The following is a 27,048-nucleotide window of genomic DNA, read 5'->3' as shown; positions in this document are numbered from 1 at the left end:
ATAGAGGAATATAGCTGATATTTGACGACATGGTTTTGCAGCCACCATGGGGCACCCTTCCCTCCTGGCTCCCAGATCCACCCCAGCCTCTGGTCCTAGCACAGGACTGTGAAACCATGCCCTTTCCTGCTGAGGATGGAAACAACGTGGGGTAGCAGGTTTTAAAGAGCTCCCTTCAGGCTAAGAAGGAAATGTCGAAACGAAGCAGGGTGCAGTCATAGCTGTGTGACTCTCCGAAAGAAAGCATTTAGAAACAGATTCATAAACAAGGGGATTGTGGCTGTCAGTAGGGGCTTAAGACCCATAATCGGGATCAGGCAACACAACGCGAAGCGCGGCATTCGCTGCTGCAGTTACTACACTTCTGTCCTTTTTCCAGCAACTTCTGCTGACTCAGGAGCACAAACTGCTGACATCCCTCCCGGGAGTGCCTCTCACACACTTCTTTACACACACACACAGTATGAATGTGGAAAAGGAGTATGAAAGAACAAGTATATGACAAAGAACTTTAAAAAAAAAAAATTCTCTGCTCTAACCACCTCTCTTTTTAAAAAATACTCTCATTAAGTGCTACACTGAATGAAAGCAGCTGAACAAACAATCTTGGGATTACTGGAAAAAATACAGTGCTGAAATTTTGCAGGATTTTAGCCCACTACAAAAACCCATGTTTTTTTTGTCCAATCTGGAATACAAATTGTTTCAATGAGTGAGGATTTCCCCTCTTTTCAGGAATAAAATCTCACTGTGTATGTGTAGAACATTCAACCAAAACCATCATGGGACTTGCATAGGTCCCCATTCCAGACACTGCAAGGCAACACTACTCTTCCATATGTGGGATAAAAAGATCTCACAAAAAATCTAAAGCACCACTTTTTGAAACGTACAAAAATACTATTCTTACAAGAAAATGCATACACACAAACCGAACTGAATTTATCTCATACAAAAATCACTTAAACTGAATGTTTTTCCACAAGGAAGATGAAAAGGTAACACAGAAAAGCAGCCTGGGCTGCAAAGTGACAGACTTCAGAAGGCACCAGAGCAAGCAGGCAAATGTTAGTGTTAATACTATTAAGAACACTGTCTTACATATACAAGCAAAACATTTCTTTGGCAATCTCCTAGCCTCAAACACGTTATAACCTTGATACCCAAACTGAACTTCAGCACATTTTGCGCCAAAATCCCTTTGGCATCTGCTTCAGTAACTGTCGAAAAAATATCCCACATTTTGTGCTTTTTTTTTTTTTTCAGTGAAATGTTTGCTGAGGTGTTTAATCAGGTAGTTTTCCTCTAAGCCATTGCTACCCCTTTTTTTATTTCACTATCCCAGGCCAGCCTCACAACCAGGTTTCTATCTTTCATTGACTGCCCAACTTGCAGTCTCCCAGTTAGGCAGGAGCTCTTTGGAAAAAAGCGAGAGGTTACAGCACACAATAAGCTAGATAAGCATCAGCAATATCACACTCTTGCAAAAAAGCAAATGTTGTGCTGGAACAGACAGCAAGAGAGGTCTGTGAGGAAAGCCGTCTGCTGTACTCACCATTACTAGATGTCAACAGGAACATTTTGGTCAAGTTTCACTGCTGCTCTCTATGAGATATGTGGACAAGTCAGAAGATATTCAGAGAAGAGTGGAAAGAGGATAAATTAAGTATCTAATCTAAACAAAAGGAAACTGAAGGCAGAGAAAGTAACAGTTTTCAATTGTTCAGAAGGAAGATGCAAACAGGAAATTAATGTATTTTCAAATTTAAAGAGAAAAGACTTTACCAAGGCAGCGAGAAAAGTTTTCTGACACAAAGAAAAGCACGTGAATAGGTTACATGTTTATATATATATCTGTATGTATACATTTACATCATATACGATATACAGTGTGTCTTCTTATTAGGATGAGAACAAATATCTGTATGTTCTGTAGAGAGGCCAGCACTAAGTGCCCACTGAGGCCTATGAGAGAAGCAGTCCCTTTATTTTAAAATACAGAAGCAAGAGAGACGTCAGTCTTGCTGTCCCTGGTAGTCCTGGATGAAGGTCAAGTACAGCCTGCCCAGCAACACCAAGTCTAAGGCAGAATGATGAAAGATGGTGTAGCCATGTGGAGTACTGCAAGTCACCTGAACTGCACAAAAACCCCAGCGTCCTTCCAATCAGCTACTGAGAAAGAAAAATCAGGGGGTTGCAGTTAGTTGCTAAGATGCCTCCAAATAAGAAAGGGAAAAAGTCTACTGCTTGCCTTAGCACAGCCTTGTCCACAGCACATGCATAAGTAAGTTTCAGCAACTTGTTTTGGAGTCACAACTCATGCAAAGAAACTGTTGAGTTTAACTACAGCAGCTTTTAACAAACAATTTATCACAACCATTACTGGGCAGACATGTGGTATAGCCAGGACCAAGGGTGCTTATCTGAAAAGTGTATTTTTGCACATGCATATATAAAACAGACACACATGTTCTCTGAACTTCAAGGAAAATAAAAAGAAAGTTTATTTTACACTTCTGTTCATCGTCCTTTTTTTCTAAAGAAGCCAAAGCCTCATACAAGGGCATGGCAGATCTGGCTTCACTGACAGGGTACCAGCAGCTAGCCTAGTGAGGTTTGTGTGGGCCACAGATGGCAGGCTGCACTCATTTGGAAAGTACCCAGCAGCCACTCCTCAACTCATTTTGAAATCACAGAACGGTTGGGGTTGGAAGGGACTAGTACAACCCCCCTGCTACAGCAGGTTCACCTACAGCAAATGCAAAAGGCTCCTTCTTCCTGGTTTGTATAAAGTTCATCAGAAAACCACTGTTTCCCACAGCAGTTAACTAAAAAAAAAACTTAGATGGGTATGCATGTGCAAGGCTGTTTTCTTAAACACTTCATGGACTGAACCCTGGCAGAAAGGTGGACATTCTACAACAGCTGCTGTACCAAAACCAAGTAACTAATATGGAAGTTACCTCCTTTTTCCTAAATACCAAGTGCAGTAGTATCAGCAAACTGTTTGGAAACTAAGGACCAAAATTAAGGAAAAAGAAAAACAAAAAAAAGCTGAGTTCATATCAGAGAAAGTGCTGTCCATTTAACAACTTTCACTGACTTCACCAGAACTTACTGTATTTATATAGGCATCTGAAAAAATTGAAAAAGAAATGGGCTTTAAATTCTGTTTTTGAAGACCAGTGTGCTTGGTTACATAACATGTTATAACCAAGTTTCTTCTTCTACTTGGAGCATTAGGCAGTTATAAAAGGCTCTAATGACATCATAAACCTTGCCAGTGTTTGATAATTTCTTAAGGGATTTGATAGAGGAAGCAGAAAGTTACCGAAATCTCAGTTTTACTTCTTAGGTTCCTAACCTTCTCAGCAGAGCAGTCATGTGGAAGAAACTTATGTGAGTCACCAGATGAAAAAAGGCAAGTAAATACATTTTAAGTTACTTTTAAATTAAAAAAAAAATCTAATAGAATAAGCAAGCTTCAGGAAGCTCTGGCTGAAGACTGAGCATCCAAGGTTAAGAGCACCACTAAGCTTTAGTGTTTTGTAATAAAACTTCTAATTTCATGCTGTGTTCAAGCCAGCAGTTACTACCTGAACGAACTTCCAAATTCAACCTGGGTTGGGCAGCAAGGGCTCCATGCACCTGTGGCAATCTGCAGTTGAAAAATGCAGAAAAATCTTCTCTATCCCAGCCATGGTGTGTTCCCCACCTGCGCCCAAGGTCACCCCTCAGCCAGGGGTGATGCAGTCCTTCCCCAAGCCTCTCCAGCATCACCTACGTCCTGCACACCAGACACATCATAGAAGGCTTGAAAATTCTGCATGGCCTCTTTTCTTTTAGGAACAACAGAGACACTGTTTACTATAGAATGACTTAACAGTGCTGCTTTAGGGGGACACTGCTGGCTTTACTTCCTTAGGATGTAAAGGATGATTCCTTCCTTAGGAGCTAAGAAGGATGAAGCTATTACTCATGCAATGACAGTAACTAATTGTTTCTGCCATACAGCATGTCCTGCCCTACCAGGGAAAACATAAATATGTACAGAAGAACCAAGTTCTGCCCCTAGAGTTACAGTAACTTAACTCCAGTGGGAAGAAGCATGCCCAAGAAAAACTCAGAAGAAGATTTTTTCCTTCAACTTTTCTCATACATGAAATATAATGCATGTATAGCAATATCCCTGGTTTTTTAGTTGTTCTGGTATTTGTTTTCCATTAAGCAGTATGAAACTTGCTTTAGCAAATATGTTTTGTGGGTTGTCATCCATAGCTTGTTAACCACTATATTCATTTAGGGACTATACATATGCTTTTTCAAATATAGACATAAGGGGAAGTGAAAATCATGCCAGAGAGCATTGGTTAGTTCCCAGGAAAGACAGCATCTAGAATTTGGCAGCCTTTAGACATGAGAAAAGTACAAACACAGTCAGATGCAAAATTTTAAGTCATTTGTGTGGACTGTTTTTTTAATCTTGGTGATCCCAACTTCTACAATTATTTGTAGCTTAAATTGGTCTTATTTCTAAATCCAAAATACATACCATGGTTTCCTCCTGCTGTATTGTACTAGAAAATGACATTTGCAAAACACCTTCCCACAATTCTGAGTCCTTCCAGAAACTGAGTTTTCCTGGACATTTGATGAAAATACTGTTATAATTTACTATATTGCTACCAAACCTCAAAGAAGAGGTAAGAGGTTAGTCTTCTGTTCTAGGACAGTAGGGTTGTTAAACAGAAAATAATGAGTTTTCACTGGCTCACCAATAAAGTAGAGAAGGAATGTGGTCACACCAAACCACCAGAACACACTGAGACCTGGTCACTACCACCCAGCAGAAAGTAGAACAGTGATCCCCAAGGTCAGGCTGAAATTATTTAAATTACCTTCACACATGAAGCAACAGAGGTCTTGGATCCTCCCAAGAACTACAACCTTCTGCACTATGGCACCTGGCTTGGGTACAAGCCCAGAAGAAGTCCCTGCTCCCCAGCACTGGTGTCCTTGGGTGGCAGCTACCATCACTGAGCACGGAATCTGTATCTCACATTCATGTGCAGTAAATAATAAACTCTACAAAACCACTAATTGGAAAAAACACAGCCATTCCAAGCCGTCTGTTTGGATTATATATTATATATTGGTTTTGTTATAGCCAAGATGAAACAATCTTATCTTAAGCTTACAGCATTTTTCTTTTAAGCAAAAAGATACTGTTGGTTCTGTTAAATAAGCCAAAACAAAAGAAACAAAACAAAACCAAACCTAAAAACCGAACAACCAAAGAACACCCTCAAAAAGCCCCCAAATCCCCACCATCAGCAGAAGCATCTGTCTAAATGCAGATAACAAGAGGAAGCTCATCATGAACATCCCCTGCAAACACTGCCTTCAGAGGGCTGTTCCCTCTGCAGTACTCAACTCCAGCCTTTCCTAAGGGCTGTCTGGCTCCCTCCCTCAGCAGCACTTCACTCCCAAAGCATGGGGTTAGTCACAAGCAGATCTGTGTTGAAGCGCATCACTGGGGCGAGGCTGAAGCCAGAGCCTGCCCTCAAGCACACCTGCTGTGTGCAGCTGCTGCTCTCACTGGGAGGAAGAGATGGCCATCACTTGGTGGTCATCCATGCACTGCCTCTGTTTTGTTCTCAGGGAATGGCCCTGTGCCCACTTTGGCTTGTTTTGCCAGTCCACTTGGTAAGAGACAATGTTTAAAAACAAGTCTGGCTGTTAGAACAAAACACTGATGAGGGCACTGTTTGGTGACCATCACCAAAGGTAAATTTACTCTGCTGATGCAGCTACTTCTTAACACTTGAGTTCTGGGATGGCTCTAAGCAGTGAACTCTACATTTTAACGGGGCTTCTGCATGTATGGTTGAGCCTAAGGTACTTATTACATTACAATCCCAAAAGATATCTGTAGAAAGAATATATTTTTATCACCATTTAAGAAGAAAAAAGCTATTTATATTGACATTAAAAGGAGGCCTTTTTGGGTTACAAAAAAACTTGAGCAAACCTTCAATTATGTTCAACATTATAGATTCAAAATTAGGAGTTTATTCTGCAAACTGTGATTGCACTGTGAAAGGGGAATAAAACCATTCTGTGTGCTTCCTTGAGGTTTAAGAAGGTAATTAAATACTGCACGTTTATAATATTTTATTTGCCTCAGCTCCTGGAAAATATTTAGACATGTAGGGGGCCCATTCAAAATTTTGATCTAGTTTAAAAACTATTTAAAGGAAATATTAACTGATATATACATTGCTGAATCCCTCTGCCAACACTTGATGATTATCCCAGCAGTTTTCCCTGCTACTGCTGTATGAAAGAAACAGCCAACTAATTCATTAACCAGGAGGTGCTGATTACATACATATTGTTAGCAAAAGCACAAACTACACTTTTCCCCCTTCTCTCAGTTACAATAATTTTAGGTGCTTGCAAAACAAGCAGAGAGAAAACATTCAGCCTGAAACCCAATACTTAAATAATACTTGGGCATTGCCTCCTCAGGAACCCAAATAAGACACAGAAAGCATTTGTACACTTAAAGCCTAGCTAAGCACAGCTAGGAGCTATCCTCAATTAAGTATTCTATTTTAAAAATAGTAAACTTGAACAGACACAGAGCACTTGGTTTTGTTCCAGAACTGAAACATACCCTAACTTTACATTTATACATCCTTTAAATTCAATTTAATTTAATTTAAATTTAATTTCAAATGAAAAAAAAAAAAAAAAAAAAAAAAACAAAAACCAACAAAATAAAAGGGTTTGTTTTTTTTTTTTGCATGGCTCAACTATGGGAGATGTGTAAGGAATGGATGCTGCCTTCTAATAAAATGATTTAACTGGTTATTTTCAATTTTACGGTCAAGTGAAAGAAGCCTTAAAACCATGAAAAATTACCTAGAATTTTTATCAGCACTTCCTGCTCATATATATTTACGAATACCAAAATTTGTAGTTACAACAGACTCTCTAATAATTTTCAGTAATTCATCACTGTGATGGCCAGAACCCCCAAAAATTACTAACAGTTAAACAGGCTAGTACCTGAAGACTATTTAGAAGTATCATCCTGCAAGCCCAAGTCTGACATCGATTTAATGCATCAGGTGTGGTCCCCATGTAAAAGTAATAGTTCATGTTAATGTCATTCATAATCACAATAAAGTGTTATTGCTCTAGAAGACAAAGTGCTACATGATTCAATAAAGTGCTTCTAGTGCATGATGTAAGTGAATTATTGTAAGGTAAAACACTGGAATTTTAAGGATGCTCTTCAGCATCAAGACCTGTTCCTAAGTAAGATTTAAGGATATGATAGGATCTTGGTTGCCACATAACTGAAGACAAAACAGGAAAAAAGGAGCTTAACAAAAATCATCACAAACATGATCTGAAATTTTCTTTCTTTAATTCTGGGAAAGATTTCCCCTCAGAAAGAGACATTATAAAGGCAAAAGACACCTATGTAGAGCTGGATTCTCTGATTTTTATAGCTGTAAAACACCTTGGCCAAAATTGTAGAGAAATAGGTTGAATAGAATATATAGCAACGGTCTTTGTGTAATTCGGTTTATGTTTACATATTTTGCTTGTGCTAACTCAGTAATCAATTACTTAAACCACCACCTGGCTGAACCAAAACTAGCTTTTGCCTGAAGTTTCTCCAGCACCTCTAGTCACTTTGCAAGGTCACACTGAGGAGTAGTGATATCAAAAGCCAGGAAAAGCAAGACTTTTTGCCAAGCAGGCAATGTCCAGTGCCTCCCTGGCACAGGGCAGACAGAACAAAGGCAAAGACAATCCATGACTCTGGGAAATGTCTGATTTCACTTATTTAGCCCTCCAAAAGAAAACACTGAGACCAATCACTTTAATTGAAGAGAATTTTATACAGCATCTTACTTCATCAGACAATATTTGGGATGGCAAGGCAGTATTTTCACCATCACCAACTTCTGGTATATTTCAGCAGCTCTTTTCCTTCTTTCCATGATAAGCCAAAACATTCTACTTAATAATACTATTTTGCATAATCTTGGGCAGAATACTAACTACAAAAGGCAGGTGGATATATCTTCAGGAAGCTCCAGTAGCTAATGGCAGTAACTTTTCAGAGCTCAATGACAAAAATACTATGTGTTTTATAGTTCCTACATCATACTTACAGCATGAGGTTGGTAATTCATGCTGCATTTTCAGAAACAGCTTTCCCTTACCAGTCTGGTCATAGAATCACGTGGGTTGGCATTAGGTTCATAAAGGGTAAAACTGAGTATTTTTTGTGCAAGAAGGATGTCTAGTGCAGCAGCTCATTACTGCTTCTAGCACCTGCCATGTGATGGCTGCTGAGGGAATGGGTTGCCATACTGCAATTCAATGAGCTGGTGAAGGCGTGCCCCAGCCCCCAGCTGCAATAAGGTACCTTTATTCCCTTCTCAGTATCTCTCACAACAGCTGGATATCCCTGCCCAGCATTACTCTGTGCAACGTCCTGAGTTCCACCAGGAATGTTTTACGTAACACAGCTAAAGCGCAGCGCCCCGATGGCAGCGATGAATGGGGACTCTGTTGTTGCAGCCCCTGCCAGCTGCGAGCATCGCGCTCGGTTCCGCTAGCACCGAGCGGGGACAAAGGCTATATTCTCTCCTTTATGCTGTAAATTAAAGAAAGCACAACATGCTGACAACAGACTCATTACTACCTTCTTACTCTCTGTTCCAATACATACATATAGCATAGAGTTCCTCACATTGTGCTGAAAATAATGGGAAAGGGGAATAAATGTGGGACAGCCTTTGCACAGCTCAAGAACATAGATCCCATTTCCTCCATCTGGATCTAATTTTGTTGGGTGTTTTTTGCACCAACCATCTATCATCATTCTTACCTTTTCTTCTACATATTTTCAGAGCGTATCAGTAATTTAAAAAACAATCTTCTCTGGAACAGGAAAACTCCTATGAGAATCTCCACCACAGCCTTTTGTAATCTCTTATCTCACTCCAGTATCTTTACTTCAGGCAAATAGAAAAAAAATAAGTTTGTGGAAACATCTAAGAAAGTTTCTTTCATAACTAGATGTAGACATTTCCCATAGAGATATGTAAATTACATAGTTCTGATTCCTCCTTAACCCCTTGTTCTATCCCTGTTCCCTCTCCACTTCTCCTTTCCCCCACATAAGGGCTGCCTGACTGCTTGGTGTCAGCTCAATATCATCAGGATATTGAAAGTAACCTAAACAGAGACTTCAGAAAATGCGTATCTAATAATAAAGCTGTCTGCAGACAACTGTGGGAATTCCAGAGAATATTACAAGCCTAAAGGATTAAGTATGCACACAGAAAAACCAGACTCAATTCTGATGTCCCAAGAGAAAACACCTCTGTATCAATACTGTGCTTGCCTTAGGAACAGAGAAATGCCCATCAGCATCCTTATTATCTCCACAGAAAACAAAACAAAACCAAGCAAAAACCTAAAACAAAAACAAACAAACAAGCCCATGCACAAACATTTGGCTACTTTCAGGAAGTTTTATCAGGATTACACCCAGTACCATTAACAACTACAGTGATGAAAGACTAAAGGGTACCTGACCACACCTAACACAGCCACTAGTGCCTCTAAACAGCTCCACTCATACCCAACCTAGACAAGCCACTGGTTAAAGAAAAAAAAAAAAAAAAACAAACAAAAAAACAAAACCAAACCTGGAAGTGTTCATAATACAACTTTTCATGGAGATGACTACATTACGATTCCCATAATGTTTAGAAATTAGATTAAAAATTGGAGAAACTGTGAACATAATCCTACTGCAAGGAATAAAAAAAAAATAAAAAAAAACTTGAAAATTTTCAGGTTAACAGCACCCTGAAATAAATCCCTCTCTGTACATTTGGGAAATATTCTCATGCAAACAGAAACACAAATTAAAACATCCACTAACAGGAAACATGTTTTCCTTTTTCTATGTTTCCAAAGGAAGCAGAGAATTTGGTGCAAATGTTACCCTTTTCTCAAAGGTGTATTTCTACAGAAGTTAAGGCAAGCAAAAAGTCACTGTGTGAAAGCTCCACAACTCAAAGGAAACATGCAGCCCATACCAGTCTATGACAATAATTAAAATATTCTCCTAAAAAAAACCCAGAAAATAAGCTTAGGAAGAGTTCAACCATTATTAACAGCTTAGACTTTAAATACACAGAGTGAAAAATACAGCTACTCATGGGCATATGTTAGGCTAAAACAGCTGCTGGTGTAAGTAGTGCCCAATGGTAGTTGTAAACCGGATTTGTTGGAGTGGAAATTACAGTCCTGAGCGGACTCTGTGACACAGTGACTGACCTGAGTGCCAAAGGGCAGTGCTGACTGGTCTACAAGGATCTTTTGTTCACTTACAGGGGTGAAACTGTATCAACTGTGGCAAAAATCAAGACAAAAACTCCACTAGGGCTGCTGACCTCTCCCACATTGCTTCCAATTACATATTGTAGTTTAAACCATTCTTACAGAGATACTGGTGAAACTAATCCAGTGCCAGCCTGACCCTAATCAAATTCTTTGCCAAATAAATGAGTAAGTAGTCCCTATGAGTAAATCCTGAGCAACAAGAAAACTTGTACCTGCTGGATGTAGCCACAACAAACAGATTCCCTATGCCATTCACCTGCTTCTGCAGGGATTTAATCTGTAGACAGCATATTTTGGAATGAAATTCCACAATCACTGAACCAGGATTTTCTGCAAAGAACATACAGTGCGGCAGGAGCAGGAAAAAGAAAAGTCAAGGGTTTTGACGTTGCACAAGCATGCCTATTTACCTAGTGGACATGAGCACTGAGAAACACCTAGACTTATAAGCTTACTAACTTCCATGCAGAATTTAACATTTCATATTAGCAACCACTCAAAAATATGCCATGTTTAAACATTCCAAAACCAAAACATTTTGAGTTCCCTTAAACAAGATTTTCTACTGTTTTAGAAGACACATCGCCTGCCCTGTAAAGTTCCTCTACTCTGTTTGGCTTTTCCCTTTTGAATTTCCCTTTCACTTACCGAGAATGTTTTGAGGTGGGTTTTTTGGGGGGGTTTTCGTTTTAATATACTTATTTTTTGAAACACTACGTTAGAAAAAGGCAACACTGATACAAAATTACTTCTTTAAATCAAGTCACACATTTCAATACCATGTAATTACCTTGGTAAGAAGTCTGGCAACTTCTGTTTACATGCCTTAACTTGCTCCTTTGCATTCTGACAGATATTTTGAAGTCATTAACTGGAAGTTACAGTATCCTCTCCGGTACACAAAAGGAGCCTTCATCCTTCACCCGCAGTCATTTTTTGTCATTAATCTGCCGCATGATTCAAGCACATCTGGATTTCTGGTAAGGGCTTATGACCAGTAATAAAAACTATATATAACCTAACTCAGTTTGGACTCCTGCATTCATTTGGGAAACTGTCAGCAGAAGCTCTTCGCTTGGTTGTAGCTGTATTACTCAACATGCAGTGTGCAGGAATTGTTTGTGGAAACATTTGGTATTTTTAGCCTGCCCTCTCAATGGGAATTCCACACTGAAAATAAAGGTATCATTTATACACTCAAACCCCTTATTGAATCCTCTGTTACAAATTTACATATAGGGGGTGAAGGGTGAATTGCCCCGTTATAAGCTGGAATTTACAAATGTTTTTAAGCACCTGCTGAAAATAACTGTGAATTATGCTCTTGACATGAGTACATGCTTCTCATTTTCTGCAGAGAAAAAGACTTAGCCTGATACAGGACAGGAGTATATGTAAAATGAATTAATATTGAATGAAAACCCACAAATCTGCTTTTCTGATTTCCAGTTCTTGTCTTAGTTGTTCAAATATGTTCTTTTAATCTAATTTTTAAGGTAAGATACTCTATATATCATTTTTATTGGGAAAAGAAGAACAAATAAAATAATGTCTAAAAATATTTCCATGGGCATTAATCATGAATAGAAAGGGATTATCAGGAAGAAGCAAAGAGGACTCAGCTGGAATACTGGAATATTTACCTCCATCTTTCTCTCAGCTGCATGCTCCAACATTAGTGTCAGATAAGGACAGTAATGGACAAAGCTTTTCTTTGAAAATATATTTATCCACTTAACTGCAAACTACTTTTTTGGCGACTGTATGGAGGATTTTGACACTGAGCCTGAAAGCATTTCTGTACTTCATCACCAAAGGAGTGCAGTTATTAGGAAAGGGATGAAGCAACCACCATGACTTGGAAGAGCATTCCTGTAGCAATTCCTCAGCTCCAGTTTCTGAAGAAAATGGGTGGGGTGATTGGATTTGCTTCTGGAAAAAGCTCATCTTTTTTTCCAAGAGCTTTTTACTTAGAAGGCTGCATTGTTATTTTAATGAATATTTAGAATAGCTAGCAAGAGCACCAAAAGAAGCTGAGCAATGTGTGGAGCCAGCAGTTTTATCAAGGGAGCAAAGAAGCAACTTATCAAGAGTGAGGCATCTCTTTCTCCATGTGTTGGCAGACTCCTGGATGATTTGCACATGACAAAAAAATTGACACAACACAAAAAGCAGCAGTGTGGCTTCAGGCACCCACGCTGCAGCATCATTAGCCCTCTACAACTTCTAAACACTAAGTAAGCAGATCTGCAGTTCTCACATTGGCATTTACATATGAAGCAGAAGAAACAAACCAGGCTTTTTAAAATTCGTTTACCAAACACATTTTTCTCACGTGGCCACACATAGAGGATAAACCCATGTCGATTTTCATCTCACCAAGGTCCTCAGCACTCCTGGGCACACAGAAGGCAACAGTGGTGGAGAATAAGTTTTCCTCCCTCTGGGCAGCAGAAGTCTATTCCCTCTATCTTCCCATGAGGATCTCATTCCTGTGATTCATGTTTTATGGTTCCTAGGCTAGTGCAGCTCCACAGGCATGAAGTCAGCTGCTTCACGGAGGTTGCATACAGATGAGAATTCCACAGCCTGTACACAACTGGGGCCAGGCTCCACTGAACCTGCTGGTGATTCAAAATCAAGAGTAGGTGCCCTAGTCCACAGTATAGGCTCGCTCTACACACAGTTCTTCACATTCAGCAGCACACCTGCCATATCCACTGCAAGAGCCTAGCCAAATAAAACGCACAAACACAGTTGCAGGGACACAGAGAAGGACTTGGCCACTACTGAAGGAAATTAATTCTCAGCAGCAAGATATCCAGATGTTAATTACTTCTCAGGATGAATGGAAGTCTAACTGTGTCTTCAGGCGCTTCATTTCAGTAATTCATTCACCACAGAGAGTTTCCCTCAGATAAAACTCCTAAGAGGAAAGTGCAGACTGGGTAGCTGGTGATGCAGTCGTGTCCCACTGGCAGTGTGAAGCATGGGCCCCTGAACAAACACATCTGTATTTCATTAACCTACACCCCTGTAGTGGTAGGCACAAATACGTGAGTGGGTGGCTCTGGTAAAGAGAACCAGAAACATTTTAGGAAAGGGTTCTGCTGGAAAATACTGGGTCAGCAGTAACACTGCTACCCAGGTCAACCAGGAAAGACCCAGCTTCATTTCCCAGCATGACCCTAAGTGACCATCCCAAGGCATGATCCAGCAAGGACTTTGGGCACAACAGCTCCTCAGGCTTTAGTGGAGTGTGGGTGCCTACACACCTTGGTTAAGCTGTCTCTTAATTCTCCTGTGCCCCCGCTTCTTTACTTGTGGTAGTTGTAACAGCAATATCTTATTTTCAAAGGTCTGTTGAAAGAAGTGCAGCTAAAAATATGGAAACCCCAATGACAGTTGGTGAAAAATGTGAAAAGCAGAAGGGGAGGAAAAAAAAAAAGAAAATTATGAAAAAAATAAGCCAGTAATATCAGTCATAGACTTGCTTGCTATGAGAGGAGGGCGATTGTTCCATTTGTTGCTTGCATATGTTTACTTTCTATCCCTTCCCAGTCCTCAAAACCTCTGCCAGCTCAACAACAGAAGTCCTTCTGTGTAAACAGAAGTCTTTGCTCTACAAGCCCAGGTAGAACACTAATAAGAAAACTTGTAGAGAATGTCAAACCTAATGCAACAGAAATACAGCAGGTGGAGGGGAGAAAAGGGTTGTGTCATCAGAAGGCTCAGAAAGGATATTGAGTTTGCTTTGGAAGAAGGAAGAGTCAAGCAATCCTGTGCAGGAATGCCCTGTCCAACTCCTGAGAACAGTACATTTCCTTTCAGGCAGTCACATTAAGGGGAAGAGAAGCCATGGCTTTTCAGAAGTGTCCCACCTGCCTAATGTTATCCCTGTGTGAATATTCGCCTTCAAAGATAAATCACTCTGCCTAAAAATTTTTTGAGAACAGCTCAATCCTTGTGTAAGATGCCAGTTTTTAAAGAGGCACCATTTAAAAGGCAAAGGGTAAGAAGCAAACAACATAAAAACAGAGAGTCACGAGAAAGCAAAGGAGGGGAGGAAGGGAGGGAAAGGATTCCGTTTTGCCTCTCTACAGAAATTGTTTTGATACAGTGTCCCTGTTGCATGAATTTTCCATATGCCTGTGTCAGATCCACTATTTCAAGCCACAGAGCTGTCAGATGCTCGTTTTTTATGGCATGCTTACGTGGCAGGCCAACCTTTCTGTTGAATCAGTCAGTTTTCCACAAAGTTGGGATCTGCAACCCAGAAAGATGTGCATGCTCCTTCGGCCACGAAGTATTAACTGTACAGCTGAAGTGAGTTGGCAAAGCAAACCACTATCTCTGGTACCTAACAACTGTTGTCAGAATCAGTGCTTTTGCACGGAAAAAAAACACATTATGAGCAATATAAGGAATAGTAGCTATTCTTCACACACATATGAAGCACTGGAAATGCAGATTTAAATGATCAGATGCTATCACAGATTGGCAATTCTTAAATTAATCGAGAGAAAACTAACAAAATTTTGTACCTGCTCAACTTGCTTTGTCTTTAACAAAATGAGGAGCAGGACACATTTAGTCTTAATACTTAAATTAAAACTTAGTTCTGTAACTTAACACAAACACGTCTTCCTTTAGTCATACCTGATTATGAAACTCCATAATCCCACAACTGAAGTGAAAATATCAGTCACATCAGTATCACTTTACAAGGCTGAGGGAGGTGGGCTGAGGTACATTTTTTACCTTACATCCCCAGCATTTAGCATCTGAAAGATTATCTCCATTCTCCATGCCTCATATTTTGCTAAAATAAAATTGCATATTTAAATACAGCCTAAATGCTAATCAGGATATAAACATTTAAATAACAGAATGCAGATCCGTTAATCAAAACTGATTACCAGCTTGCTTTCCATTTACTGGGGGCTCTTCTGTAAAATACTGCCTTAGTTACTGTTGCCAAAATTGTGTTTTTAAAGCCTCTTGGAGAAAAAGCCTATTACTTACAACATTGGCTCAAGAGACACATCTTAGGACAGTGTTTCCTAGAAATGTAAGACTGCAATTTACTTGCAGGTATAACCAATACAAAATGTACATCTGCATTAACCCTTTTCTGTTATCTTAACATCACTCTTTGTCTCGTATCTCCTTTTTCTTTATAACAGTAGATTTTAAAATATTTCATATTTCTGAACACCCTTGAAGAACTATGTGATTAGCCAGAAACTTTCAGCTCTGGAAAACACTGACCACTACATCCTTTTCAGGCCAGTATTTCCCACTTGTAAGAAATTAATGTTCATATTCTCACCACTTTCCAAGTATTTTTTAACAGTATTTATATATGAATACATCCAACTACAGAAGGTCAGTGCTGGTGAGCTAGGACTGTCACTGGCCATGCTGTGCAAACCGTGGTTTAGCAGTCAAACTGAGAAGCAGAAATTCACAAGCAGCATTTATAAGATTTCACCACTTGACTGCAGGCAATACTGAGGTCGACAGAAAAATATATTCTAATGGCTTCAATCTATCTTTTACCCTTGAGGCCACAAAGTGACGCAAGAAAGGAGGCTGGGAAGCATGTGGGGCACATCAGCCTGCTTATCACACACAAGTTTCCTTTGACTAAAGAGATCTACTGGAAAATCTCATCAGTGTTTTGCTAAAGCACAGACATTGAACATTCAAAAGAAAAGAAAAGCTGTTAGAATGTGAATCTCCTACAAATGGGAAAACTGAGAACTGCTCTGCCAGTAGACCCTCCTCACCCTTCCCCAAAACAAGAACAAAACAAAAGCATTAAAATTACTGAAAAAGTTGGGAAAATATTCCAATATTAACCCTTTTATTTGTACTTTCAAGCAATCCAAAATGTGTTTATATAGACCTATGAGAAATGCAGCCATATGCACGCTTTCTCTTTTATCTTGAAGACACTGTAGAAACACTGCCTAAAATAATGGGGTCATTTTTCAGATATACTGAAAATCCATTACTTGTCCTCGCTTCCCAAGTATGTTACATACAGGTATCCCATACTTTAAACATGGGTTCTCTAAAGCCAACTTCTTGCTCTGCTTTCTCAAAGCACTATACAGATGTTATTCCTGAAGAACACACTTTAACCATATTTTTTGTATCTACAACTTTGTTCAAGGAGCAAACTGAAATGTGTGAAATGGTTTTCAGGTCTAAAAACAGGAGGAAAAACCAGGCAAGAATAAGATGACACTACGAATTTTTCTGTTTCCTAGATGCCCATTATCTGTTTACCATACTTGCATTAGCAGGCAGAATGGTAGAAAAGAAAAAAAGCACAGAAGAAGAAGAAAAAAAAAAAGCTGTTAAAAAAATCAAGTCTTAAAGGAGAATACAAAATGTATTTATTTCTGAAGAGGCATGATAGAAGTCAGTCATAAGATACTGGGGAGACATTAATAATTAAAATGTGCTTTTTGCCAAGCCCATATCCCACCTGGGTGCCTATGAAAATGTCCCACATGCTCTGGGATGTGCCCCCAGGGCACATCATCTGTGTATGATGCCCTCTCACTCTAGAATAGGATTTTAGCCTCATTAATGAGTCTAAGAGAGAGAAGACTGACCCTTTAAACAGAGAAGCAGACTCACATTTTAGCAGCCAAACAAGACAAGCTGGCTTGCTTTCTTCCACTGCAGCAATGGACTTCATGTACATGAAGAGGGATGCCAGCCAGGTTCTACAGCAATTCTGGTACCAGACCTTGCTCAAAGGGCACTAAGGACCAATTGCATTTCATAAGTCTGACAAAAGGAAAACCATCTGGAATGAGAACAGCAATTTCTCCTGGTATCTCCAAAAGTTACATCACCATTTCAGAATTTTAAGAAAGAAAAGGAAAAAAAGCATGTAAGGAAAACACTATTCTGAACATACTAATGGACACATATATCTGGATCTAGCACACGTAGGCAGTGTTCTAAAATAAACGTAGTATTTTATTGTCACAGAAATGTATGTTGTTTAAAATAAAGAAAAAAGCACCAGAGGAAAACAAAATTAAATGTTCCATAAACTGTTAACACAAAAAAGGGTACTATCATACCTTCTAACAAATACATGCAATACTTGAGACAAATGCAGCAAGTCCTCATTGTAAACTACATAAAGATATGTTTGAAAATTACTAAATCATTCCTGCAATAAAGTTTAGTATTTTCTGCCTCTCAGCCACAAAAGCACTGCCCTTACACTGAAGAAGGAAATTCTCTTTCATGATTCAAGCATTAGACTATGCAATGTACATATTTTGCTCTGCCTCTTGACAGCAGAGAATTTCAGGAATACTTGGGCATATTAGGTATTCTGCTAGTAAAAATTATAGAATACAGTATTTTAAACACTATTAGTACATACATCATTGTGCTTTCTTCATGGACCTGTGACAGAAATACTTCTTTCTATAAGTAATCCTAAAGCAGGAAGAAAGGTAAAATCTATACATCTGAGTATGAGACATGCACTTCTCTTCAAAAAAGCATAGTGGTCAGATTCCTTACAGGTAATGGAACAGCATTATATTTTAAATGCCACTTCCATACACTTTTTTCTTCTTCCTGGCTCTGTATTCTGTCTGCATTGCAACCTTTAGGGTAAGAACAAGCCTGCAGTCTCCCATCTGACTTAACAGAGCTCAGTAGTTAAAAAACAATGCCATTTAATATTAACTTACCCTACTTCCCAGCCCCTAAAACTAGGCCAAAAATCAGAGGAAATCATGCGGTGTGCTCTGGATATTCCATGACTACCACTGCTGGCAGGGAGTAAGCCACATATTTCATAGGTAACTAGGAACACACACACAGTTGTTTTGTAGCGACACTACACCACGGGCTCCTGCTGAACCGCTGCTTTTCCTCCCTACAGCTCATTCCAAACCTTTCTCAGTTCCAGCTCAAGAGGTCTGTCCTGGGATTTACAAAGGGCACTTGCTGGGAACTTATCTTTTAAACACACAGGAATTCATGGGGTTCATGGGGTATTTAAAATGTGAACACGCATTCTCTACTTACTGTTTCTGTTGGTAATCAAAGATGTTAAATCCAGTTTACTGAATTGGCCACATGCATATGACAAAAATAAAATTTTCAAGTGTAGAGACTTTTTCAACTTTGCCTTAGCAAAAATCCTCCTTCTGCTTTTCACAACTTGTGGATCCTTACAAAGACATTTCTTCTTCAGCCTGCCACCAAAGGTCATACAGGAATTGCTAAGCCAGCACAGTCTCTGAGCAGCCTCATTCTGAGAGAAGTTTTACAGGCATTTAAAAATCTTTTATTTAAAAACAAACAGCACTTCTTTACCTACTGAACTAGAGCTTCCCTACTTCCCCCATAAATGCTTTATTGAAGGCTCCAAAAATCTGCCATGGTGTTTTATTTCCCCCCTCTTTTCTCTTAATGTAAATATTGTGAGTAATGATACATTTAAACAAGTAGTGGGAAAGACTGCACTTTGCCCAACACATGTGATTTGGAAACATAAAGTCCAGTTTTATTCATCTGTTTTCACATAGCAAGAAAATCTTACTTTTCCAACTAAGAGCCCCAGTTTCTTTATCCATAATCTCATAATCCATTACTGAACTAAAATGCTTAACATAGAAGTCCAACATACCAAAGAATGAACCAGCCTAGGAACTTCATACTGGTATAACCAGCTCTCTGAAAATGTGTAGCTCTAGGAAGTCTCCTTTATGTTTTCCAGCATAAATATTTACAGCAGTTTGCAATTTGATTCTAAGAAGAAACTCAAAATACACAGCATGAAAGGGAACAATTCCTGGATTAAAAACCGAAAACAGAACAACACAACTCTCAAAACAGAGTATTTTGCAAAGTTTCCTGAATACATTTAGGTGGGCTATGAGTGACTGTTTTGAAAGTAGCAACTGACTGTGGTTAGAAAAAAAGCAGTTCTCATCTTTTCAACCATTTTGCAAAGGGTTAGGTCAAACAGATGCTCCTACCTAACATACAGGCAACTGTGTTGTTACTGAGCTCCCTGCCCAAGGTTCTGCATGCCTGCCTGCCCAGCTGAGGACTGGGAATTCCTTCCACAGGCAAGAACCCTCACCTGGAGTAGCAAGCAAGTATTTGGACACAAGCCCTTTCAAACATAGTAACACTGGCAGATGCAAGTTTGAAGGAAACAGTAACTATGCTTGCAAATTCCTCTGGTATCTTTTTAATTCAGGATAATTAATTAGAACAAGGTATTTTTAAATGGTAACAATTTGTTCTTGGACAGTTATTGGCCGGGATATAAGACTCAGTTACACTACCACAACTGCAAAGCACAGTGAACTGAAAACTTCCAGGTCTGAAAATACTGTCAGGAGTCAACAGAAAAACTTCCATAGTTCTGAAGCCCTACAAAGTCAATTGTGAAAAACATAAGACCACAAGTCTCTCCCTTTTTCAAAGTAGCCATTTAAGATGTAGTTGACCATAAATCTCCAAGAAGACTCCCTTAACCAAGGTTCTCTGGAATTTTGCTATTTACATGTGTATTTCAGATGGTTATATATTTAGTGGTGGCTGTAGGGTTTTTCATTTGTTGCTTTGCTTCTTTACAAACACATGCACACACACACACACACACACAAACCCTCCCCACTTTTACAGTTACCTTACACACTCACAGCAACACAAATATCAATTCTGAGATGCAAAGATTTTAAGAAACCCCCAGAAAATGAAACAAAAAGCCATATTCCTCTAAATGCTCATAAGAAACCTTGGTTCTTAGAAAATGTAATTGTTATTGGCCTCAAAAGACTGGTCTTAGCTTCATTCCAAAGTCAGCTGCCTGCTGTAATAGAAATACTTGAAAGAACAACTGCTGAAATCTTACTTTTTGTTTCTCTTGTCACAACTACCATTTTCTTCATGACCTTCCTAACACGCTGGAGTTCACGCTTCAGCAAATGTCAAATTCTGTAGCATTTCTTACTCCACGCTCAATTAGCAATAAAGAAGATACAGATGTAAAGGTGAGGCAGAATTAAAGACGTGCACAGTTTCCACTTCACTGTATTCTGAGAGAAATCTAAACTGGCTTATACATACTTTCAAGTTCCACTTCACTGCTACTTTTTTTGTTTCCATAGGAATGCAATTTTTTTTACATTACCCTTGACCATTCCTTTCCAGCTCAAGCCTGGTATCTAACTGCAATTATAATGGTTTTCTATTCCATAAAAATACAGATTGTTGTTTCCTGAAATCAAAAGAGCAGAACTAAGCTCCTTCCTCCATTCTTTTATTTTCATAAATATTCTTGCAGGTATTTATTTGGAATGCCGTTAGCTGGAATACCATTCTTACACCCTCCTCCTTAATGTTATTTTAACTCCCTCTGAAAGCACCTATTTTCACCATGCAGCAGATTCAATCCAGCAGATTCTCTTTGTATTATACCAATTTTCTTTTCCCAATATTTAGCATGCAAATGCAAAAATCTATAAATATTCAAAGCTGTCAGTGCCAGCTACAATCAAGTTTAGTTTTCTGGACTTCTTTTTTAATTTCTTAAATCTTAACCAATTTTTTTTTCATTCTGAATGAAAGTTCTACGCCAAATTTTAGAGTGAATGTTCTTCATTTCATTTTTCATCCAGGTGTCAGCTGAGACCAGTTCAGTTTCCTGCTGGCTTACCAGTACAATAAAATTCCTAAAGTCATGCATTAAGAACCTTGTGAAGCCTGGAAATTCATCAGGACAAGGAGGGCTCTGGAAGGCAAAGCAAAAAAAGCAGAAACAGAGAACACACCTCTTGTTATCATGAAAACCTAGACCTGCTTTTGGGTGATTAAAGCAGCTCAAAAAAGCCTGCTGCTCACAGATGGCAAACAGAGGCTTACAACAGTTTCACCATGAGTTCAAGCACGAGGCTCAAGGCAGCTCCTGCCTCTGCGCTGTCTATCCCTGTCTGCCACTGCCACTGGCTCCAGCTCCAGCAAGGGTGTGATCAGGGAACAACCAACCCAGACCAAAAAGCCAGCCCAGATGATGCTGCCATAACTTGCTCTGGGTGCCACTACCTCTTCCCTGGGGGAGACGAGGGAGAAGGGCAGCGTGCACAGGGAACAACCACCTGAGGTAGGCAGGAGGCAGGACCACTACACCTCCTCTTTTTCCAGCAGCAATGGCTTCAGCCAGTCTCAAAACCAACTGGGAAATGACATAAAAGGTGTTCCTCTCCAGAGACCTTTCCCGCCAGTGAATATTCCCTCATGGCTTCAGGGGCTGTCTCGACAACGGCGTGAAACTCTGACACATGATGATGAACACTCACTGATGGGAGAGATTCCCCTCTCCAGAGCCCTGTGCCAGGTCCAGGCAGGGCACACCAGCACACGCTGCCCAGCTCACACAACAGAAACCTGCGCTGCAGCTTGAGGTCCCAACACGTCGATGACTCACAGGAGAAGTTTGTGGTTCAATACGGTGGAATTTCTTGGGTTTTTAGTTTGGTATTTTAGAAGCTAGGAAGTAAGCTTTAATAATACCTTTTAAATGTTAAGATTGTGAGGTGAAGCAGCAAGAAGTTGGAGGATGCCAAAAGCAAGGGTGTTTACGCAAACGAAGCCAGTGCGCAAACTGAGCTGTGCTCACTGCTTGGCTCTGTTTACTACCAGTTTCTTCATCATCCTTTCCGTTATTTAGCCACCAAGTGTCTGCTTCACAACACTAACAACTTCATCTTCTGAGTCATTAAAAGCTGATGTGGTACTGGTATCTTGAGTTTACAGCAAAAAACAGAGGCATAGAAAGATTAAGAGACAGAGATTAAAAGATGTGCCAAAAGCGTTGGCTAATTTTGGATCTTACATCACCTAAACCTTGATTTTTTTTTTTTTAATGTACCTTGCACTTTTGCAGTATTTTGCACCGAACTGTCACTATAGTGGAACAACTGTGGTTGCATAAACTCAGAACTTGTGCCTGGGTATTTCAAGTCAGGCAAAGTGCAGCACTCACCATTAGTGGGCGGCTGCAAAGGTTTGGTGTAACAGAATCTCTCAAGTCTCAACACAAGAAACTCAGTGCTAGAGGCAGAAATTCAACACAACTGTCTCAAGGCAACAGTGACCAGTACTATCCACCTTACTGTTCCTTCCTCTCTGCAACCACTCTCAACAGGCTTTTGTCCATCAACTGTGGATACTGCCACAAGACCTCAACTATCCTGTGAATAGGTCTACACCCAGCTGAAAACACATGATCAAATTTAGGAACATGGCACCATGAGACAGAAGCAATAGAGGTGCTGGGAAAAGGTGGCAAATTGCAGCTTCAAACATAGCCTTTCTAACACCATGGAGTATGTGGGACAGTTTTTTGCATTTAGATATCATTCACATTACAACAAAATTTAAGGTCTACAGGCACATAGATATCTACTTTGTAAGATGCTGGACCATACACATCGTAAGACACAGCCTAAAGATCTTACATCTTTAACAAGTAAAACAAACAAACAAACAACAAAAAGCAATATTCTTCCACATCCCAAATGAGAAACTCCAGACACACAGGAAGAGAGCACTTCTGTGCTCTCAACAAGAGACCTCCTGGTACTCCAGCTGGTGACAGAGCCATGCATTCTCTCTACCTTCATGAGAGAAGTCTGGAGCTCAGTTTTGGTTTGCAGAAGAAATCATATTAAACTATCTGATATACAGAAACAAAAACTGCTGCCAAATCACATGATATTTCTGTAGCAAAGTCACTAAGTCAAAACTCTGACTTCTTGCTCCACCTGTGTCTCATTCTTGCTCCAGAAACTTAGGCAAGACACATATGCAACATCTTTACAGATGCCCACAAGTAAGGCACAGAGCGCAGACCATCAGCACTTCTGATTTACTAACACTGCACCGGCAGCCCCTCTGGAACATCCTAAATTAGAGCATCGTTTTTGTCTCAGAAACAATACACAAGACCCAAAAGTCAAATGTGATTTTAGCCTTCTTTCAACTCAAGCATGTACAAATTCTAGAAGCAAGCCTTGAGAAAGCTCAGTATTTTTATTAAGTCATTTGGTGAAAACCATGAATAAAGCACAGCACACCAATCTATTCATAACTTACACAGACTACACAAACAACACTAATAAGGATATCAATCTGTCAGTTTTCAACTTAGACAGAACTATTTCAGCACTAAAAGCTCATTAAAATCTTAAAACAACACGAAGAGACTTTGCTAACTTGAGAAACAGAAGACGCCCAGCTCTTCTGGACATTTTAAGGCCATAACATACACAGCTTTCCAGCAAACTTAAGCATGCTTTTCAGATTACTGCAAAGCTATCAACCTATTCAGCGAAGTTACTCATATTATACTGCATTTCCTTATCAAGTGCAAAGCACTAGAAGATTTGGAAGTGGCCATTGAACATTATGGGCCTGTCTGCCATTGCTTCCAAAGAGAAGTACTTGATTGAGAAGGAAAAACAGCAACAACTTGTCTGCTGAAAAATAACAGAAAGCTTATCTAGAAAGAGACAAAATTCCAAATATTTATTACAGTTTTGTTTCAGTGAATCACAGCACTGTGCTAAACAGTGTACACATAACAAAACTTTTCATTTTAAACTCTGCAATTGGGTACTTCTAAGTAAACAAAAGCATGAGTCGTTTTTCCTTCTATATCCTCACAACCACCTGACAACAAACCAAGCCCACTCAGCCCTGCTAAAAGCACGACTCTCTAATGTAACTGTACTTCTGGGAATACATTACAGATTCTGTGAAATGTTTTTTTACACATGTGGATCACTTGCCCATGTAAATACAGGGTGCAGCCACATGCAAAGGAGTCTTTTTGTTAGTTTTAGTAAGCTAAAATGGTAAAGAAAAATAAGAAAATGAGACCTCTGGGTATCTGAGCAAGACAGGTATTTTCCTCTTTTGCAAATATTTTCCTCTTTGTTTTCTGAAGAAGGAATGATGACGCTTTTGATTAGCAACACCCTTAATATTTAAAAGACTAAGACAACACTCGCTTATGAACCCAGCTCCAGCCACATCACTGATAGACAACCAATGCCAGGCTTTTCCCAGGCATACCTTTGTCCTCCACCTCTGAAACTACTAAACACTCCAGAACTTCCATGCATCCAATCCATATCTTTCTTTGAGACCTGGAAAACTGCAATTTCTCTCAAATTTTAGCCACCCAGCCCCACTGCTGGGGATGACAATGCAGTTAAGCTGGTCAGGAGACTAAGCCTGACACTGTGCATGACTCCTCTTACCAAAGCAGCCCACTGGTGAGGACAACATGTTGCAGGTTAGGGAGGGATTTGCAGTGAGGAGCAGGGAAGGCTGATGTGACAAAACAACCTAATGAAACAAGGGCAGCACAGCACATGCCTTATTGGTACCTTCAGATTCAACATGTTCATTCAGATGTAAACAGGCATCAAAGCCATCTCACTAATGCATTCATAAAAACAAACGGTGAACTAATTAGATTCGTTTTTATTTGCAAAATAATGTTTCCCATACCCCATCTTACTTCTGTAGGTTTCTTTTCCTGCTGTAAAATCAGGTCAGTACAGCACTGTATTGACACATCTATAAGCAGACAGTGAAATCTTCAGGATAAAAGACAGTGAAATCTTCAGAATATTAGGATCCTTCACTGATCCTAACACTTTAGGGCCAGTGCTTTTCTGCCAAAGGGTGTCAGATTTCACAAAATATACAAAATGAGCAAAACCAAGCCAAGACACAAAACAAAGACCCTTAAGGTTTCCTGACAATATCTTAAATTTAGCTCTCTATATTAAACAAAGTTACTTTATTTTCCCCAGACAATAAGGTTGCTTACAGTAAACACAGCCAATATTTAAACCTTCAAAACTTATTCCTACACTGCAGCAAACCTCAAATTAACTAATGGGAGTGTATGTGGGGGATCTCTATGGTGGTTTTTCTCATGTTTTCCTGGCAGGAAGGGAGAGAGGGATTGCACTGGGGTTTTTTTAAGGGAAAATACTTTAGGTTCTTGGACTTGGTTATTTATTCTCCAGGCTGATTTGGACTGCAAGTGCAACCCAAATAACTCATCTAATGCACAACAGCATAGGGAGTCTCAAGGGCTGTTCAACAGTGATCTCCAAAAAAGTTAAACATTGATGGGCTCTGAGCAAGTCTAGTTAAAGCTGCTGGCAATTTGATTGCTATGGGGCAACGAGAGGAGCTGGCAGCAGGGAAGGAGAAGCCAGGTAAGGCCATGGAGTGCTCTTTGTACATAGTACAAAAGGTGACAATCAGGTTTAGACAACTTAAAAATAGCTTTTAACCTAAAAACCTGTAAAAACACAGGTTACTTCATCATACAGCTTCGTCTTTCAAACGCTACAGAACGTATTTTTTTGCTTACCAAGTTTGCTGAGTTTCACCTTCAACCATATACATCTATGCTTTTTTGCACACTTAGTAGTCATCAACACTAATTACCATGGATTAAAGCATGTGCTAACCACACATTCTTTAAAGCTTTAATGGTTAATTAATAGTATCAATTTAAGATGAGTCTAACTTTGCATACGCAAAAATAAGCTGTCAGAAAACAGACCTGTCAAACCTTTCAGTTTCCCCAAGTTCCAGCAAAAACTGAGGGTTCAAGCAAGTATTTTCTGCAATGCTCTCAGGGACAGGTAAGATGACTAAAGAAAGTAAAATCCAGTTTTCTTCATTATCTACATTAGAAATGGAAATAGTGTATAACTAATGAGAAGTAAACTGATTTTTCAAATCACTTCACCTCTAACAACCCATGACAGTAGCAATATATGCTCACAAGGTGTTTAAGTTTGCAGCAACCTGTATAGTTTTGACAATCATTTAGCTTCAGCATAATTTCTAACTATGGGCTTGCTCTATTCTGCTATTTCTCTTCTCAACATTTAACCCATCTCAACTCATTCAAGAACTCCATTAGTTGTAGAAAAATAGGAACTGATGAAAACTGCTGTAACAGGGTTGATAAAAGCTAAATGACTGGAGAAATTATGCAAGGAAAAAAGGCAACTAATTTCTTACACAATTAAGAGTTTAATTAGATTATTTATTTAAGTGAATAGAGAGCTTTACAACAGATTTAACTCCTATTAAGTCCCAAGCAATACAAGAGTAGATATCAGTCAGAGTACTAAAATTAGATCACTCTCATATTTGATCAGAAAACATAAGCTCAGTTATGTCAGCAACTTGGTAAGCAGCAATAATAAAAACTCATCTCTGATTTATTACTTCACATCCAGCAAGAAGGAGAAATGTAAAATTCCTGATCTGTGAGAGAGGTTTATCCATCATACCAAAATGCTAGTCAGCACTTCCTGAATAAAGACAATGTCTTCTCCAGCAGAGATTGTTAGTGGTAGCAATGACAACAATCTGCAAACACGAGGTCTCAGATACAGCTGTATGCACAAGCCCTTGAGAGACTCTCAACTGTAAACTAACTGAGACACATGAGGAAGTTTGCTGTGTTTTGATATAAAAAAATTGAAACCAGAA

General features: G+C 39.4%; 1 protein-coding gene across 2 annotated transcripts in view; it reads right to left on the bottom strand.

The window, feature by feature from the left end:
• Positions 1–27,048, bottom strand: part of HIVEP1 (HIVEP zinc finger 1) — a 118,283-nt gene that overhangs the window by 85,886 nt on the left and 5,349 nt on the right. The gene's annotated exons all lie outside the window — the stretch shown is intronic.

The sequence above is a fragment of the Oenanthe melanoleuca genome, chromosome 2 (assembly GCF_029582105.1).
Source record: "Oenanthe melanoleuca isolate GR-GAL-2019-014 chromosome 2, OMel1.0, whole genome shotgun sequence".
Lineage (NCBI taxonomy): Eukaryota > Metazoa > Chordata > Aves > Passeriformes > Muscicapidae > Oenanthe > Oenanthe melanoleuca.
Note: the sequence above shows the minus strand (reverse complement) of the source record. Positions and strands in the feature narration are given on the sequence as shown.